Source organism: Mirounga angustirostris, unplaced genomic scaffold (assembly GCF_029215605.1).
Source record: "Mirounga angustirostris isolate CCGP_5_RB_7025 unplaced genomic scaffold, mMirAng1.0.hap1 SCAF_6, whole genome shotgun sequence".
NCBI lineage: Eukaryota > Metazoa > Chordata > Mammalia > Carnivora > Phocidae > Mirounga > Mirounga angustirostris.
In genome coordinates this window covers 137,172,868-137,184,994 of record NW_026991714.1, presented here as the reverse complement: position 1 = coordinate 137,184,994, position 12,127 = coordinate 137,172,868, and the positions used below count along the sequence as shown (strand labels likewise).

Sequence of the window (12,127 nt, the reverse complement as noted above, 5' to 3'; positions counted from 1 at the left end):
TATTTTAAAGGAAAAACTTAATCTTTTCTTTGAAACCAGTGGGCATAATTACACTAACACCTTTGGATCTGGTTCTGGGTTGATATGGGATAGCAAAGTCCTATATTTTAACCACGAGGAATAAGGTATTTTACCCACAGTTAGAAATGCTCTACATTGTAATGTACATTTCATCATTCAGTCCAACTTGATTTCTTCACCACATACTTCATCTATTCACTCACAGATATTTATTTAGAATTGAGATACTTTTGCACAGCATGATCACAGTTCTTATTCTAAAACAGCATATAATGTAGTTGGAGCAACAAGACTAATGGCATGTGGGAAAAAAAGCAAACTATAAGGCAGCATAAGGTTTAGGACCCAATAGTGCAGACGCTGGAGGAACGGTGGACAAAACAATCAGAACATGTTAGAGTTCCATTGGAAATAAGTGTTCTGACAATATCATAGTATTCCTTCAGTTTATTTACGATAACATTTTGAAATGTGGCCCAATAAACCAAATCACCATCCAAATAGTTCTTTGAATATTTCTTTGTATGATTAGCACCCTTTATTCCTAACCAATCTACACAGGCAGAAAATTAAGGATTGGACCTATTACTACCAAAATATTTCTACAGACTTAAGTTAAATTTTGAGATGAAAGCCAATTTTTAAGTTAAACTAAATGGAAAAAGCATTTTCTTCCTTTTAGATGAATTCATTACAAAAGATACGTGGAGTGGAGGAGATTGTGTCAGGTCAGAAACACTAGCTGGAGCAATGATTCTTGAGTCATATACTGAAGGCCACAGGGTGGGAAGCTGGAGAGGGGAATCGTGGACAAAACAGCACATAAAAAGGCAGTTAGGTAAGAATAAGTGAATGAGCTGCACAAAGCAACAGCGCATACATTAATTTGATTATGGGAAGCAAATTTAAGCTTCTGAAATGAAGCTTTGGAATTAGGGAGAATTAGGAGTGAAATGAATGCTAGAATGTGAAATTTGGATTTGACCCAATTGGCAATGATAAGCCCTGAATGCTCTTCAAAGAAGCAACATGGGAGAAACCCCACACCTCTTTTACAAGGCCAACTCTATCGCAGTGTCTCTCAACCCAGATGCACAGTATTTATAAAATACATATGCCTACACAATCGCCCTTATTCTGAGGTCACTTTACACCTTAAAAAAGTGGTATTATCTCTAACTGATATTTTACCTCTTTAACAGACCCATAAACAATCCCCTGAAGTAAGAAGAGATTTAATATGGTTAAATCAAGGATATGCTGTAAACAGAAGAGTGGAAATACAGAAATGATCTAGCCTAGGGATTGGCCATGGAGTCAAGAAAAAAGGCCTACATGTAGGTTCAGAAACTACGGCATATGAGTCTTTAATCTGAACATCTTGTTATGGGAAATATTATGGGTTATCTGCTTTTTTGGTATCTGTATATTCTTTGCACCTGTGACAGCATTACATGCAAAATCCTACTATCTTGGATTTAAAGGTGTCTAAGACTCAGATTTCCAAAACTAGTTTTGGATAGCCTTTAAGCATAAGGCTACTCTTTCAAAGACAGGGAGAGTAAACAAGAAAAGGATACGCCGCAAAAGGGCACACTATAATAAGGATTTTCTAACATGTCTTTTCCATGTGTTTTCTAAAAATACATTTCCCAAAACATTTTCATGATGCATTACTTCATGCTTAGGTAGGTAGAACAGGTATCATTAGTCTCATTTTACAAATGAGGAAGGGATGACCCTAAAAGGTAAGAGACCTGCACAAACTCTCAAAGGCTGGTGGTGGCCAAGACAGAATTTAAACCCAGGCCTCCTAACTAGAATATCCAGTGCTCTTTCCAGCCCACTCCACTGCTGTCCCATATGAGCCTCTATAAGCCAAAAAAATTTTAAGTGCTACACGACACTCTCAACTGTTAGATCTTAGTACAGACATAAGTGCGGCCAAGTGTTGTAAGAAATGCTTTAATATAATGTATGGGGCAAGGAGGGGAATTCATAATGCTTTCCTCAGGCTCTCTTATTAACCCAAAATATTTTTTTTTAAAGATTTTATTTATTTGATGGAGAGAGATAGTGAGAGCAGGAACACAAGCAGGGGGAGTGGGAGAGGGAGAAGCCGGCTTCCCGCTGAGCAGGGAGCCCAACGCGGGGCTTGATCCCAGGGCCCGGGATCATGACCTGAGCCAAAGGCAGGCGCTTAACGACTGAGCCACCCAGGCTCCCCAACCCAAAATATTTTTTTATAGGTGAATAGAAGGATGCTACGAAATGATTCAAGAGAGAGGAAATGAACATGGACAGTAACATAAAGAATTAGAAAAATAAATACATCTTGCAGTTGCAGTTGTTTCAGCAGGAGCACTACAGAGAAAAGCTCTCAAGAGCAAATCTTACGGCAGCGGCTGCTTTCAGCGGAACATGAAACAGGAGTGGGAACAGGCTAAAAAATAATAAAAACTTTGAAAAAAAGTTAAAAGATGCATGTAACTTAAAACTAACATCTTTTTCTACACCAAAAGGTTAAATTGTGAGGTTGACATTTGCATTTGTCATGTTGTCAACGCTTTCTGTCTATCGGCATGTGTACAAACAATATCTAAAGATGTCATCTGCATATTTATACCAAAGGAGCTTATGAACAGGACCTGTCAGTATATTTTAACACCCTTCCAAAACGTCAGCTTTCATCAGATATAAACACAACATGTTTCATTTATTAGTTTGGTCTTAATATAAAAAGTTGACAATCATGTGTCACTGTAACTATTGATAAGGTAAATATGGACTACAGGAAAATGTCAAAAAGTTATTGAAATGTTTGCTGAAATACTACATCAGGTTGTATTTATCAGCTTTTTTCTGCCAATGAATATGTCATATTTTCCTACATATGGCCATTCCTGAGAAGATGTACCCAACGGAGCATTTCAGAAACTTCAGGCTTAAAGCAAATGAATTCCCAGGTATGAGAAATTTAAAAGGAGTCAGAACACAGAAAACACATACAAAAACACATGGCATTATTATTTTGTTCCACTAAAGTTAAACAAATTGTGCTCAAAGAACAATCCATACTGGATGTAACTGTTTGGTTAGAATACTTACGTTTTGTGTTCCTATCACTTACCATAGATGTTGAAAATTGTAAATTCTTAAATTGAATTCACTAGGCACTTACTGAACACCTACTATGTACATTTTTTTGGAATACTTCAGAAAACATGACAAGTGGAAGACCCAGGCTCCTTTCCTGAAGATCTTACAATTTGGTTGGAGTAATAAAACATAAGTAAGTGAAAATCAATAAATCATTTCAGCACTGACATGGAAACAGTGTGTAAGTTGGTACAGGTTATAAACATACGTACCAAGGCGAAAGGGAAGTAAAAAAAATCGATCATGACAGGAAAGATGATTACAAAAGACTTCTCGAAGGAAGTGGATAAAGGGCTAGGGGTTGCAGAAATGGAGGATATGTCAATAGGAGACTAATAGATTATATTGAGCCCAAAGTTCCACTGCATACCTATTATCCTAAACTGCATGTAGAATCGTTTTAAAGCAATTTGAAAACTTTCACCAGTCTTGAAATGCCAAGCATTCCAATTTTCAACGTTGTTCACCAACACAGTTCATGGACCGTAGGGAGCACAGAGGTTGCCCCCTGTATATTTGAGTTAAAGAAGCAGAGACACAATGACTTGCCCAGTGGCACTAGCTAGTCAGTATCAGAGCTGACACCCAAAGCCGGAACTCTGGACTCTTAACCCAGGGTACTTTCCACTGCATCACACCACCTCTCTTGGTTAACAGCCTGTCTGAAATAAATGTATATTGGTTAGTGAACCAAATGTTCTTGAAACTCAACACGTTGGAACTCGCAGAGACTGTAGTGACTCTTTAAATGCCACAAAATGGTATGATTTAGTAGCTTTAGAGTCAAATAGATTTGACTTCAAGTCCTGGATCCAAATTATGACACCTTGGGAAAGTGTCAGCTTTTCATAACCTCGTATGTCTGAATTATAAACTGGTTGGGTAGAATAAATGATACACAACATGATGTCTAGCTTGTTACAAGTCCTCAGTTGTTACTTCTTTCTCCCTCTCCCTCTTCAATCCTCATCAGTGATCCTTCTAGACTGAGTTTTCAATCAGCAGTAATTCTGCCTCAAAGGGGATATTTGGAATACCCAGAGACATTTTTTTGATTGTCACGACTAGAGTGGGGTGGTGGTGGTCTACTGGCATTTGGTGGGTAAAGGCCAGAGATGTTGCTAAACATCCTACGAGGCACCAGACAGCTTCCCCTCACCCCCAACAAAAAATTATCCAGCCCCAAATTTCAATAGTACTGAGGTTAAGAATTTCTGTTCTAGACCAAAGAGAAAGACTACCCATTACCACTAGTGTTCTGTTAGAAAAGAGATCATACCTTTTCTGCCCCCAAAGACAAGCTTCCCAACTTCACCAAAGTATCAAAATCAAGATAGAAACATATCAGATCCCCAAGCTGGAGTACACAGAGTACAAAAATACAACTGCATTAATATTCCTTGCTATATGGATTCTACTTGCATGTGATAGATTTGCTGCAGATCTTTATTTCCAGAGACATGGAAAGATTATTTCCTTAGAATCCCCTCAAGGGGGTAATAATTAGTTAAAAAGACATAAATTTCTGAATCTTTATGAATCTTTTTTTTTTTTTTTAACTGGAGGACTGGAAAATTCCTCCTTAATGACAACATCAGTTTGTACTTTGAGATCTTTCTTAGTACTACCTAGATTCCAAAAAGACATTCCAAGTATCAGGATATAGCAGGAAGACACATATCATTGCATGAGTCCCAACAAATGGGCCCCCCAGGCAGTTGCTGGAGGCGTCCTCATCCTTCTGGTGTATACCTGAGACTTTCCCACCCTTTCCCTTACACTTTTATTTTCTCCCGACTCCTATTTTCTCTTCTCTCTTTTCCTTTTCCCTGCTGTCTATGCCTCTTGTCACTTGCCAGTGAGTGTTTAGCCCCAGTCATGACAGAACTCAAAAGACAAAATGCTTGATTCAGCGGCAAGGTTTCAATAACGCTTTCTGTGAAATAGGAAGGAGAGAGATAGGAAGAGAGTGTATTTTAATTTGTGCTTTCTAGGTGTTATACCTACAGGGTGGGGGGAGATTTTGCAGACATAGTAGAAGAGCCCCCATTTCAAAAAATGTTATCAAGGGCTCAAGAAATATAGCTGCTCATAATCTATTTATTAATCTTAAAAAAACATAGTATTTCTAATTTTGCTGGGTTTAAAATCATTCCTCTTCGGAGTGAAAGTGAACTCTTAATACAAAGGGGCTATGGTAAATGAATTTGGTCTTGGAGATTTCTCTCAGAAAATGCCACAATATGGTATATTTTAAGTATCAGAGTGAGCCACAGTGCCATCTACGGCCATCTGAATTAGAAAGCAGAATTTTGCTACTTTGACAATCTCCGAAGACTAGGAAGATAGAAAGCCCTCTCGCTACAGAATGCCCTGACAAAAATCTTGCCCCAAATCTGTATTTTTAAGACATATGGAAAGACTATTTCCTTAGAATCTACCTGAGGGGGTAATAATCAGCTAAAAAGACATAAATTTGTGAATCTTATGTCATAAACCCTTTGAAGTTACATACTTTCATGAGGATAATCTGACTGGAGAGCCTATAGCAAAATGATATACCCATAAACCAAGACTCATCAATCAATTCCTTATGTTTAAAAAAAAAAAAAACCTGAGAAAATAAGAATTATTTTACTTTAAGAAATAAAATAGATTTTAAGATAATAATTTAAGACACAAAAGAGTATTTTTTTCTAATCTGAGTCTTTTTTGACTGTAGTTCAAAAATAGTTTAAAAGTTATTTCATAATCAAAAACTCTACATACCGTTTGACATGATGATCATAAGATTTAAGTTGATATCACAAGCTATGGGTAAAATTAGAAATTTTTCAACCTGGCCACAAAAGAACCTTCAATTTTCTCCCTAAACAAGAGAAATCCTCTCGTAATTCTACTATCAAGTTGTAAGTTATTTTCCCCACACCAATGCACAGCTATCATCATTTGGAACCAAGTAGATTTTCTCTTTCTTTCTGTTCCAAATTCACTCGGCTTACTGCCAAGAGAAAATACAGACATGGGGGAGGCAAAGAGCAATTCTGTTAAGATCAATGAAGATGTTGGCCATAACAGAATCCTATTTATCCATCACATCCGTACTTCTTTTTCTGATTAGAGATTACTAGCAATTTCTTGACAATTCTTGTACAAAATTAAGTTACAATCAGTCTTGCAAGACTTCACAAGGGAAGGAAAAAATATATATATATATAGTTTTTCCTACTAAATCTAAAAACAACACACACACACACACAAACTTTATAACTATTCCATTCTTAAAAGGGGTTTTAATATGCCTGTTTCCAAAGCAGTTAAAAGTGAATATTTACAGACAAAAAAAAAATTCATGGGAAGATGTTCTATTGGCACTGTCTTAAGAGGTCAAAGGCACAGTCTATTTAGTAGCATGAAATTAAAGGCTGAGGGTTTTGTTTTGCTCTAAACTCAAGTGAAAGTTTAAGATGCTCGTTTTGCCACCTAGGGAGAAAAACTATGCTATGCTATGCTCTGGTTATGGTTTCAGGCTATGGCTTCTGTTTTCCCCAAATAAAGGTTATCATAGCACGTAACTTTAAACCAAAAGGAAATTAATTTTAAAGCAATTTCTTAATTGATACAAAAGAAATGTGGGCAACTGTTACTGTAAAATACTGGATTTGCCAACTTAAAAAAAGTATGTAAAGTAATAGCACTGAAGATTTGAAAGAAAAAAATGAAAATAAGTTAAAATGGCCCACTGCAACTCTCAGGAAAGAAGAGCTTCATCCTTTCAGATGCTTCACCTAATATAAAGAAACCACATTATCCAGCACGTGTAGTCTTTCAATGGTTCTGAATCACAACTGAGATAAAGGCTGAGCTCAGCTTAACCAGCGAGGCTTTACTGAGCTCAAGCTCGTCAAGCTCTGATGCCCAAGTCACCCTGTACCAGTCAAATCGTAAAGTCTGGGAGTGGGCGCTGGGCCTCGGGATTTTCTACCGTCCCCAGATGATTCAATGCGTAGTGAAGTTTGGAACTAAGGCACCAGCCCCATATTTTACACCTGATGTGATATCAGACACTTTGGGCCTCCCCTTCCTCCTTTCCATCAATACCACCACCCCCCCCCACTTTGTTTACCTGGTACTTCCAACCTGAATCAATCCTGCTTCTCTCATGTTCCTTCTCGTACTTCAAGTCTCAGTTTGGGGCTGTGACCTGCTCGTGGAACCTTCAGTTCCATGGGGCTGCCCCTCCCTGAAAGCATGCCCTCTCATACACTATCCCATCAGACCCTCTCCAATTTCACTTACCACATTATTATAAAGACTGCGAGCTTCTTGAAAAATATGTCTTACTCATCTTTTGACCACTTACTCAATGCTTGACACATAATGGATACTAATTATACATAAATTATTTATAGTAATCTATTACAAAACAACAACAAATTGTTCAAAACCACCAAAATTCAAATTATGAGTGAAGTGGATAGAAAGAACACAAGCGTGGAAGTTCTCTTCCTCAGCTTCCTAATTTGTTCTTTATTTTTTTTTTCAACATTTATTTATGTAAGTCATCTCTATGCCCAATGTGGGGCTCGAACTCACAACCCAAAATCAAGAGTCTCATGCTCTTCTGACTAAGCCAGCCAGGCGCCCCATCATTTGTTCTTTAGTTTGAAATTAATTCTAATATTATTTGTTTTACTAATGAGAATTTAAATAATTTTAGCTTCCACCATATTCTTTCTAGTTGTGTACTATCTTGCCTTATATATTTGGGTGTATTCTAAACCAAATTCTCAGCACATGACAATGTTTGGAACTTTTAAATATCAAGCTATTCAGTTGTCTTTAGGTAGGCTAAAGCCCATTCTTTGTTGCTATTAATGACAATATTTAACAGGTACTATAGAATCTCTCACCTTCTCCTTCTCAATGCTGGTATGTATGTTAGGCCAGTGACATAACAATGCAAAAATAGTGACTTCTGATAGTTTCTGGGAAATGTCAGTTATCAGAAATTAGGGAAAGAATGGGAAGGAAATCCAAAGTAAATAATTTAATATGTATTTTTAACTCTAGATGAAAAACTCAGCACAACCATAACTCTAATTAGTCATATGAAACATATAATAAAGTGATATAAAATAACATACAGTACCATGATTCTTCTACCTTATAATTCTGAATCTCCTACCACAAGGTCAAAAAGAAACCGCTTATATAGATTAATTTCTAAGATTTTTTTACAAAACAAAATGCACTAGAATATAAAAGCACTGCAACTTACAAGGTCATATCTGAGAATAAGAAGGAAGATTTCATGTCTCAATCCTTTGTGTAGATGGCAGTTAGTCTACTGAAGCACTGAGAAAGAGGGTTTACATTTTTGGATTATTGAAGGAATCTTCTGGCTTTACCACCTCTAAACTCTTTAACTCTAGGATCACCACCTGTGCACAGGGAAGTCACTGACTAAAAATTAGTGCCGTTCTCAAAGTCCTTGCACAGTTCTTATTTTATTTGACATTCCTATTTACCCATTAGGGAGGCAGAACCGATATGATGATCTAAATTTGCAGATACAGAAACTGTAGCACAGGATGAATATGCCACATCTGAGGTCTCAAGCCTACAGTTCCTGGGCTATTCTCACAATTTCACACTTCCTCTTCTGACGAAGTAGTCCATGACCAAATTTAGCTTGCACACAATATCAGAAAAATATGGGATGGACCATTTCTAACAAATGTCTAACAATATATACATGATTGTTTTGAAGTGTAAATAAAGCCGTCAAATAGGGGCCCTGGATCAGACAGCATTTGAAATGAATAGCACTGAATCATGTTCTTTAAAAAAATGGAGAAAAAGAAAAATTTAAGCTTCACTGAAACTAAACAGAATATAATCTGTAAGATTCTAATTATGGAGATAGTTTTCTCCTTTCTAAGCTTCACTTTAAAAAGCACATACGTCCATAAATAAGACAAACCTAGTCTTACTTCAGCTGAAATTTATTTGTAGACTAAGTTTATACAAAAAGATCAAAATAAGAAAACAATGAAACAAAAAATGTCAGTCATTCAATATGCAGAAATGCAATGTTCCATTACGAAAGTCAAAGAGTATCAGGTAAAAAAATTCAGAAGAGATTGGCAAAGACGTCTCTTGTTTTAAAGCACATAATACATTTTTCAGGAACTCATTTCATTTCTATAATCAGACATTTCACACTAAGGCCAATGCCATGCAGTGTAACTTTCCAAACCATAAAATCTGACACTCCCTCCATTTTAAGAACGCAATTACAGAGCAAATTCTTCATAACCAATAATAGAAATCTCCATTTTCTTTTCTCTTCTTTTGCTTTGTCAAATATTTATTAACTTAGTTTAGTGGAGCGGGGCAAGGGCAGAGGGAGAGGGTGAGGGAGTCTCAAGCAGACTCTCCACGCTGAGCTCGGAGCCCGATGTGGGCTCAATCCCTGAGATCATGACTTGAGCCCAAACCAAGAGTCAGATGCTCAGCCGACTGCACCACCCAGGTGCCCCCCAAATCTCCATTTTCATAGTAGATTTCTAAGTCCCAGATTTGCAAATGTGAATTTGCAAAGACATGAGGAACTTCAAGAACTAATAAAATGCACTAAGGATGGGGTCCCATTTCTTGATGTTCCTAAATTTGACCACACTTAAGCATTTCAGAGGGATTTCTAGAAAAGCTTTTAATCCATGATCTTATGAATTTCTTAAAGGAAAAGCCAAAAGAGCAATTTGACTCCACATTTGTTATTTGTTTTTACTCTTAAATATGATTCTTCCATTTGGGGGAACTAAAACACACAAAGTTAAACAAAACAACCTAAGCAAAAAAATGAGACCGTTTCCTGGTAAGCTTTTAAGGACTTGGAATCCAGAGAAAAAAGTCTCTGGTTGGAATCTCTTCTACCCCATTTTAACTTCTTGTACAGGGAAGCTGAAAATAGTCGACATGGCAAAGCTCTTCAGCTAGTATTCCACGGTTTAAAACCCTTCACCTGAGAGATCACTTCTGGCTTGTCTTCATCAGCAGCAGCCCAATGCTCCTGAAAGCGATATGCTAAGTCAGAAGTGCCTAATCTGTTTTAAGTTTTGTTCTGAACCTCACAAACGTAGAACTAGATAAAAGACAATAAGAATGGCATAAAGAGCAACTGAGGATTCACAAAAAAAGAAGTAAAAGTCAGAACCACCATGTGTCATTCCCAGTTGCTAATTTACGTCAATGTAGCAAAGTACAAAATTGACACACTTTATTAGAATATGTTTGTAACCCTAGGACTTAAGTAGGAAACTTCTAGTTCAGTCCTTGGTGTTATGTAATGCAGGTGTGAGTTTCAAGATCCCTAGAACATAAGCTTTAAGAGGGTGATGAACATGTGGGCAACGGTTCTGTGTGGAGCCATGACCTTGAGGCTTTGGGTTGCTCCAGCATCATCACTACCAGATCATCACCGTCCCACTTTACTGTTTGGCATTTACCAGGAGAGTGACTGGCAAGTACTTCGATAAAAAAGCATTTCATTTAAAAATCAATGAGCTACTTTTCTTTCCAAGGAAAGTATACCACACATGAAAAATGAGAATGACTCAAAGGCAAAACCAAGTAAAAAGGCTTGTCTCTAAAACTACTTAGTGCTCTTCCAAGAGAATTACACAGGGGTTCCACAACTCTTGATAACGCAGCCTCTGACCATATATTTACAGAATATCAGACTATTTTTGACCATGGGACAGTTTATAAGCAACCAGTAAAAAGTTTACTATTCATGAGCAAACAATTTAACATTAAAACAGAGCTGGCTTTTTGACGATGGCAATTAGCTTCTTCATGTTCCAAACACCAAATAACATTTTCCCATTAATTTTTAAACCAATGTGGCTTTAACTTAAAATAAACTGTACATCAAAAGAATGGAAAATAAACAGCCAGGAATACAATTTGACGAATTGGATTTATTTAGTTTATTTATCTAAACAGGGACCATTGGATCTCTTTAATAGGCTGACAGTTGCACTGGGCTGGTTAATAAAACATTCAACAGTGTCTTCAGCCAATATAGAAATGCAAATCCCATCAGAAATATTTTATTCATGAGGCAGTAATTTCAGTTACTACCAGTGCCTTAAAAAAAAAAAAAAAAAAGGCACTTTGCAAATAAACAGTGCCATCTAGTGACTAACAATGAAGCCAAATTTGCCACAGGCTTACAATTAATCTTTCAAAAATCTTAACCTGTTTTTACCTTTCCTCTTTACTTCTTAGGTGAGATCAGAGAGGCTAGGCAAAACAAGCAAACAACAGAAAAGTCGATAATAATTTGTTAAATCATTTAAGAAGGATTATAAGCAGAGACAACTACATTAAAACCAATAAGCTTTCTATTCTTTTGTTTGTGTTAAAGGAATTTAGCACTGTAAAAATACACTTCATCTGCTTAGAAAACTCAAACTGCTAGAGATGCCATAATGCTGTGGCAAAAATTTGCTCTCTCTGCCATAAAATGGCACTATAACTTTAATTCCAATGATTAAAAAAAATTCATAAGTTTAGGTAAGAATAAATATTCCAATAAAATTGCACAGTCCAATGAGGGATCTGACACCAATTAAATGACTTCCATGCACAGAACACGTGAGTGAACACACACAGATGTATTTGCATCAGTATACACTTCAACGTGGTGAATGACTACAGTGGATGTGGAAGGTTTTTTTGCAGGTAATTTGGACGTGGAAGTTATTTTTGCAGGTGAGAAGGGTCAAGAACATGAACCTTTACAGCATCTTGGATTAGGAGACCAGAGTGACACACATGCAGAGATCAGCCCCCTTCTGGTATCACTACAGCTGAAAATAGCCTTTTGGTTTCTTCCCTATCCAGTGGGTCCATTTCCTGTGTCAGCCTCTGGATT

At 36.9% G+C, this 12,127-nt stretch overlaps 1 protein-coding gene across 14 annotated transcripts in view; it reads right to left on the bottom strand.

Annotated features, from left to right (window-relative positions):
- Positions 1-12,127, bottom strand: part of VTI1A (vesicle transport through interaction with t-SNAREs 1A) — a 358,252-nt gene that overhangs the window by 321,790 nt on the left and 24,335 nt on the right. The gene's annotated exons all lie outside the window — the stretch shown is intronic.